This window comes from Empidonax traillii, unplaced genomic scaffold, assembly GCF_003031625.1.
Source record: "Empidonax traillii isolate 1590-97213 ecotype Southwest subspecies unplaced genomic scaffold, ASM303162v1 scaffold131:size1687323, whole genome shotgun sequence".
NCBI classification, from domain to species: domain Eukaryota; kingdom Metazoa; phylum Chordata; class Aves; order Passeriformes; family Tyrannidae; genus Empidonax; species Empidonax traillii.
In genome coordinates, this window is record NW_020955324.1 from 619,048 (window position 1) to 626,759 (window position 7,712).

Sequence of the window (7,712 nt, forward strand, 5' to 3'; positions counted from 1 at the left end):
GCTTCACAAAATTCCAAGAGACTCACGAAAGTTTTGACAATTCATCTGTGTAATGTCTGTTCCTTATATTTCTATGAGGGCTTCTTACACCTTTAGCACTGAGAATGAGTCACCACCCGATCACAGCTGGAGTGAGAAAATTGGTTACAGCCAGAGGACAAAAAAAAAGTTTAAAAATCAGCTTTTCATTCTTCCCAACTGCAGGGCTCTTCTGGGCTCACATGGTATGCACAGCTACTTGGTAGGGCTTTTACTGTGGCATGTGGCTGTGCTGGACATAACAGATCATGACACACTGTCACATTAAAGCCAGTGGCCTGTATAGCAGGGTCTGTGTCAGGGACCTGAGTGCAGTGACTGCCTCAGCATAAGTTTGGTCAGTGATGGTAGAGGTCAGCTTTGATATGGAGCAGCCGTGTAAACTTGATGACTTGTTTAAGAAGGAGGTTTATTGGCCCTTTCCTCAGGAGATCCATTTAAGTTCAGACCCTGAGAAGCACTGCAAATGTGCCTTGGACCTGTTGAGCTTGGCTCTGGTCCTCAGGTTTGACTTGCCAGACTGACCTTGGACTTGCTTCATTGCAACTTCTCTGGACATGGACTGATCTGAGCTTGACCACCATCCCCAGCCGGCATCACTCACCTCACTGAGGTGAAGTGGCAGTGGCCTTGGTTGGTGAGGTCACAGCCCTGCTGATAAAGGTAGCACATCCCCATTCCTTGCTGCTCCCTAGCAGTCTGCTCCCTTCCACATGCCACTGAAAGCTGCAAGGAAAAAACATGAGGAAAAAAAAGGAAAAGGAAAATATTTTAAAATTACATGCTGAACCACCTGTATTGGAGATAACAGGGACCTGCAATTAGGACTGACGTCTCACAGTTCTGTTTGTTTAAGGTAGCAAATAACTGCATAAAAAGAAGTATTTTAAATCCTATCACATCCTGACTTCTTAGTATTAATGTTCAGAGGTTGTGGAATATGTTTGAGATAAAGTGATGCTTTCTGTAAAATGTCCCCAAATTATCAGGAACAGCTAAAAATGATAACATTTATATGCATAAATATATATATTTAAGCTTTTCATTAATTCTTTCTTTCAGTGAGTGACTTTGACATTACCTTTGTATCTTTAAAGTATTAATGACATATGAGAAGTCTTGCAATGAAGTGATAAAATGAATACTTTGAAGCATTTCCAGAATCAACACTGACTTAGAAGGTGAAAGCTGAATTTCTGTTCCAAATCTGATTCAACAAAATATCAAAAGGAAGATAAGGATGAGCAGTACTATGTAAGGGTACATATATGCAAATTTTTAATTTTCCTTGATAAGGAGCACTCATATATTTTATGTATTCATTTTTGCTACTTTGTAATGTAAAATTTAGTATTTATATATTAGAATCAGCAGTTATGTAACTGATGTGGTTATAACTATTTATCCCATCCTGAACCTGATTCTGAGGATGAGAATCTGTTTGCCAAGATCAAAGAGTGGACTTGTTCTTTCCACTGACTATAGAAGAAAACTAAGGAAACTAAATCTCTGTCTGTCAGATGTTTATGTTGGGTTCATCTAGATTCTCCACAGGCACTTTGAATTATTCTCACAGCTTATGTGTTAACATTAATATTCTACTTTTGTTCTTATTATGTTATTACTAATATTATTGGCAATTGAATGCAACTTACAGTGAAAAAAATGCAGTCAAATCAGTTTGAAAAATCAATGGTTTAAAGTCTGTTCTGAAAGGCACCTCTAGCAGAGATGCAGTTGCTCTAGATTGTATATTGTACGGGAGCAAATAAAAATGTTTTTAAAAATGGTAAAATCTAAAAAATCATTCCAAAGTTAAGAAACATCACAAACAATTATATTTGTAGCTTTAATTTGACCCTTTAACGTATAAACACTCTATGCAACCTGTAGCAAAATGAAATCATAGCTCTTCAGTAAGATTCTTGCCATATTCAGGGCAGTATATGAACAAGAAGTTATTCAATCTTTTGTTTTATGCTTGTACTGGTTGTCCCTGATGACTTACTGTAGTGCTATCGTTGTATATGAACACATCTCCAACAAAAGAGTTTTCCATTTCTTTGGTAGTCTGGTATCTGAGAGCATAGTAAATGCTGAAAGATTCATTTCACCATATTTCTCAAGGCAGAAAAGAGCCAAAGTACAGGCTCCCCTCCCCTCTCCTTTACATATGGGTTTGTGAGGAACAGACTATACACATTTTGTTTCAGAGGTCTGTGTGTATATGCCATGGCAACATCTGTCCTATGTAATGCCTTCTTAATAAAACCAGGTGTAGGTCCTACGTGGGAACTGTGGATGCTCCGAGTACCACATTACATTGTGGTAGCTAAGCCTCAGTCTCTTTGTCAAGGGATCTAAATCCTGCAAGGGTCCTGTCACAGCTTTTGGTGAGATGGGTGTTAGCAACATTATTCCCAAACTGAACCTAAAACAAAGCACTGTTCCAGCTACTAGGGAGAAAATTAATTCCATCCCAGCCAAAATCACAAAAGAATGTAAGTCTCTCCCCTTTTCTCTTTTATAGTTCTGGCTGCTTCATTGCTAATAGCTTAAGAGCATATTCTTTTACATTAGGGCAACTACTGAGCCAATTTAGGTTAAAAAATCTAAGATTACAAACATCGTTTTGCTCACTTCATCAATTTGCTTGGAGTACTGTGCTGAAAGGCAAAAGATTTGTCTTTGTCTAGTACATGAAATTTTGACTTCTGTTAACTTTACACCTTAAAGAAAGGGATAAAGTTCTGTATTTGTGCATTAAAATGTTTTGACTTATAGAAAATGGGAAAGAAAGAGGGTTTTTTTTGCCCTCCCCCTCTCAAGCAATACTTGCTTCTAGGGACTTTATCAATTATGAGATTGGTAGACAGATGCTTTTAGCTTGTATGGCCATTGCTACTTCCCATGAGAATTTTTGTTTTAGCATTCTATTTACAACACTGACAGTTTATTCCATTTAACCAGTGACAGTTTTGAAAACTCAAACTGTGAAATTCAGAGATTAAATTGGATTCTTTCTTTTTTTTTTTTCTTTCTTTTTTTTTTTTTTCCCCCCAAATGAAACATACTAATGTTTGGCACATCTTGAATACTATTTACCAAATGAAAATTACTTCCAAATAGACTATGGAGAGTTCTAGAGCTTTTCTTGAAAATCAGGTTGGTTTTATTAGCAGTGGTTATCTCTTTGCTTTCACAAATGGCAGTTTGTGACTTCCTTTCTTGTGTCTTTTAAGGATTTTTGAGTAGATACCAACAAATCCTGGAAAAATGTAATTCTTCCTTGCACCCATTTCTTCCAAAATCTCATAAAAAAAGAAGCAGAGAGAGAGATGCTGATATCTTCTCCGTGACATCAAGGGGTAGTATATGTGGGAATGGTTCAAAGCTGCATCAAGGGAGATTCCGATTTGCCATTAGGAAATGTTTCATCACAGAGAGGGTGATCAAACACTGGACCAGGTTTCCTAGAGTGGTGGTTGATGGATGGTCAAGGCCTGTCAGTGCTCAAGAGGCATTCGAACAATGCCCTCATGTGATGGATTGAAACGTCAGTAATGTCTTAAACCTTGTCAAAATACTAGAGTTTTTTTTTTGTCAAACTGTGAAAAAGCCTGTCTGTGACCACCAAGGCACCCTCCCCTCCCAATGCCTCCTGATTGGAATTTTAACTGTTACTGAAGACTTGAGATAAGACTATTGTCTAATAATCTCAGGTCTGAGGAGAAATAAACAAGGCTGAGGAAAGAAGAATGTATCTGTGTTACGAATCAGCCCTAGCTGGGCTCAAGTGGTGGTGGAGGAAAAGGGCTTTGGGTGTGTGATGGTGAAATCTCTTCACAGCAAACCGAAGGAGTAAACCCCCCCCTCCTCTCTGGGAAGATCACATACACACAGGATGTTCATGTGAGATACAGCTGAGAAGGGTCATAAACCATCAGAGACCCCCAAAGTACCCCCCACAACTCATTTCTGAGGCCTTCTACCACCAAAGGACTGCACGTATTCCAAGTGAAGCAACAAATCCAAATGTTTTATCCTGTCAGTAAGTTTTTTCATTTTGTTCTCTCTTCTTGCTGTGTGTATAGATTCCCTCGTTAAAAAAGGATTACCTTCCACAGGGTTGTCAGATTTCACTGCTGTATACCTCCCATTACTCAAAAATTAAATTGATAATGTTATTGCCACTTCTGTCCTGAACCAGGATGCTACTGATGTAAAAGTCAGTTGCTCTCTTGTGAACTATCTGCTCCAATAAAAAGTTATCAAAGTTGTTTTAAGATGCAGCTTATACACGTTTCCCATGTTCACTTTGATTTTGGAGAGTAAATTGAAGATTTACACTTTTCTTGTTTTTCATCATAATTATTAAAATATTTTTCATAATTTTCAGAGCATAGCCCTTTTACAATTTGGTCCATGTATAGTTTTATTATTATATTCTTTCTAATTCAACCAGGAGTTTAAATCTATAAGACTCTGTGACATAATGTAGCAACAATGGCTTACTGGACTCATTGTTTTAACTTTTTATAAGTATACTCTCTCATTCCTAAATAATTAGATTGTAATAACAGACAGTAAAATTATTATATTCTTTTTATCAAGTTTTCAACTGGCACATTAAATATATACTTATGTCTTATAAATGTATATTATTTGTCATAAATATGTATTATTCAGAACTGCGTATTTTCATCTTATAAAATTTTGTAAAAGCATAATTATACAGAGGTGTTATAGAACAAGTAATTTAATGTAAAATTATCAATACAGAGAGTCTAAATCCAGCTGCTTATTTTATTTTTCCATTTAATTGAATTTTATACTTTTAGCATTTATTTTCCTGCTTGCCTACATTTTGTTTACTGATGTTATATTCTTTTCTTTCCAAGAATCCTCTTAAGGACTGAGTTATCTGAAACTCTTCTATCTTTATTCCTGTTTTTTTCTTTATTGATGCTCAATTCTAAAACTTCTTTAAAAAAAAAAGAAAATTAAGTACCAGACAATATTTTTCTCCAGATTCCATATGTCTTGAAGAGCTTTCACCTTTTTTTAATCTAGATCTATTCTCTTTATGTGAGTGGATCCTTTCTGCCTGTCTATCTGTATGTCCCTGTTCTTAGAATAAGAGATATTTCAGAGAACACTGTCCCAGAAGTTCTGATACCAATCCTCTAGACAAAAGTCTGCATCTGCCATCAAGAACCACTCTCCAATTGCTGTGTGCCTTTTTGGTATCTGTATGAGCTGCCGACCACCAGCTCCTCTACCTCACTCTTGAAAAGGCTGCTTCACTTCTTCTGACTGCTTTGCATTCAATGGATTCTAGAATCAAAATTCACCTGTGTTTATCTTCTGTCACTTATACACCATCTCTCTGTCTTGTTGATCTTGAGCTCTCAAACACAAACCTGATAAAGGCGGCAGGAACATAGGTATAGACTGCTCTTTGACACCTTTATTTCACATTTCTTCATCTTCATATGAATGCCACCTGGGACATGGTGTTCCTTCCCACAATTCATGCTCATATTTTAAGTTTAAGCACTACAAAACACATCTTCATGTACAAATTTGGGCTGGCTGGGAGATTGCAGAGTAAACAGCATTCAAACTGAAATCACCTATGGATTCCAGCTGTTCCTGGAGTTTGTCAGCTGAAGATACCATTACTTGTGCCCTAGTAACAGACTGTAAATAACTATAAGACAAAAAATTATGGGCAGGTGAGATGTTTGCACACCACTTGACAGAGGTAAAAGATTTTGGAGCAAGCTATGTAAGAATCAGATCAGAGGACTTTGCACTCTGATAAGAGGAGGTGAAAACGGGCAGATCAAGTGTCCCATTTTCAGCTATTGAGGCAAGGGTAGACCTGTATGCTGTTATCAAGCCTAGATTTGTGGTAATTTTAAGCTGAGAATGTGCTTATGGAATGAACTGGGGTCAAAATTCAATTCCCATAAAAGTAGCACACTTGATAAATTATGCTGTTCATTTTCCCCCTCTTTCTGATGTCTGTAGCTAGTGCAAGTGTGTTATGTTACAGCTATCCTAGTCTGCAAAGTCAGGTAACAAAAGTGTCATTATTAGTTCTTCTCAAGAAGTAGGACATATGTTACTTATTCGCTGAGCAGCAAAACTGCATCTTCACCAGTTGTCTCAGCTTTTTGCAACGGAATTGAGCTGCACTTCAGAAATGAGACTCTGGAGAAACTATACAGTAGAAAAATTATGTCTGAATGTGTTTGTCCACATCCATTTTCCGCATAGTTCTATAGATATTTGAATGTTTGTCATTTTGTTTCAGCCCTGCAGTCTAATTATATACCAAATGACTCACGCATGCAGCCTTTTAGCATGCAGCAAAGCTTAATAAAGAAGGTAACTTAGGTGTGTGAATCAGTTTTCAGGATCCTCGGTGAATTTTTCCAAAACCAGTTCACAGTGTGTGTTTGCACATGTCCAGGCACATTGCTGTGCAAATCTAATCAACTGCTGATGTTCCTCTTTTAAGAATCCTACCCATGCCAAGTGTGCTAATAGATTGGTTTCAAGTTCCTCAAGCTAAATCCCTGATCTGAAGAAGAATCCCTCCCTACTAAGAAGGTCTGTAGCTGGTTTCTGTGAAGTGCCTCGTATGGTGTCTGCATCTAAATGACTTTTTAAAATACAATAATTTAAGAAAAAATCTTCACTGCAGAAATAAGGGGAACTCAAAAGACTGCTGATACAAGAAAAGCTGCATGGAGATAGTAAGAGATTTGAGAATACAGTTGTAGCAGAGACAGATCTCCTAGCACAAATCCTCATTTTCTGGGAACAGAATGCAAGCTTTCACTCAGAAAACCCAAATTATAGACTATTTTTGAAGATAGCATTAAAATGTTTAAAACTGCTGATATAAACAGAAATGGCAAGAATAGGAAAATGTCAAGGTACTAAAAGAAATAGCAGAAGTCGTCTGCAGGCACGCTACAATGTGTAGTAATTATCAGTTAATTCAGTAGTTCTCTAGGAGTTAATATATATAATTACAGCTTCTGTCTGTACTTTCATTAGAACTGGGCAACCTTGAACTCTAAAACTTTCAGCTCATACTGTCTGAAACAAATTCATATAATTTTTATTACAAGCATGACCCATATATGTGGCTTACACATATAGCAGGACTATGAATGATAGATTTATAGAATCTTAGAATGGTTTGAAGTGGAAGGGACCTCTAAAGACCATGTAGTCCAACGCCCCTACCAAGGGCAGGGATATCTTTCACTAAAACGGGTTGTTCAAGGCCCTGTCCAATCTGACCTTGAGTACTTCCAAGGATGAGAAACCCAACTTCCCTAGGCAACCTGTTCTAGTGTCTCACCAAAAAGAAAAAACAAACAAACAAACAAACAAACAAAAACACAACAAGAATTTCTGCCATATATTCAACATAAATCTATCCTCTTTCAGTTTAAAATCATACCTTGTCATGCCCCAGTAAAAAGTCTTTCTCTTTTGTTCTTTTAGGCCCCCTTTGTAATTTGAAAGACCACAATTAGGTCTCCCTGGAGCCTTCTCTTCTCCAGGCTGAACCACAACTCTCTGTGCCTCTGCATAGGAGAGGTGTTCTACCTCTCTGATCATTTTTGTGGCCCACTTCTCAACCTGCT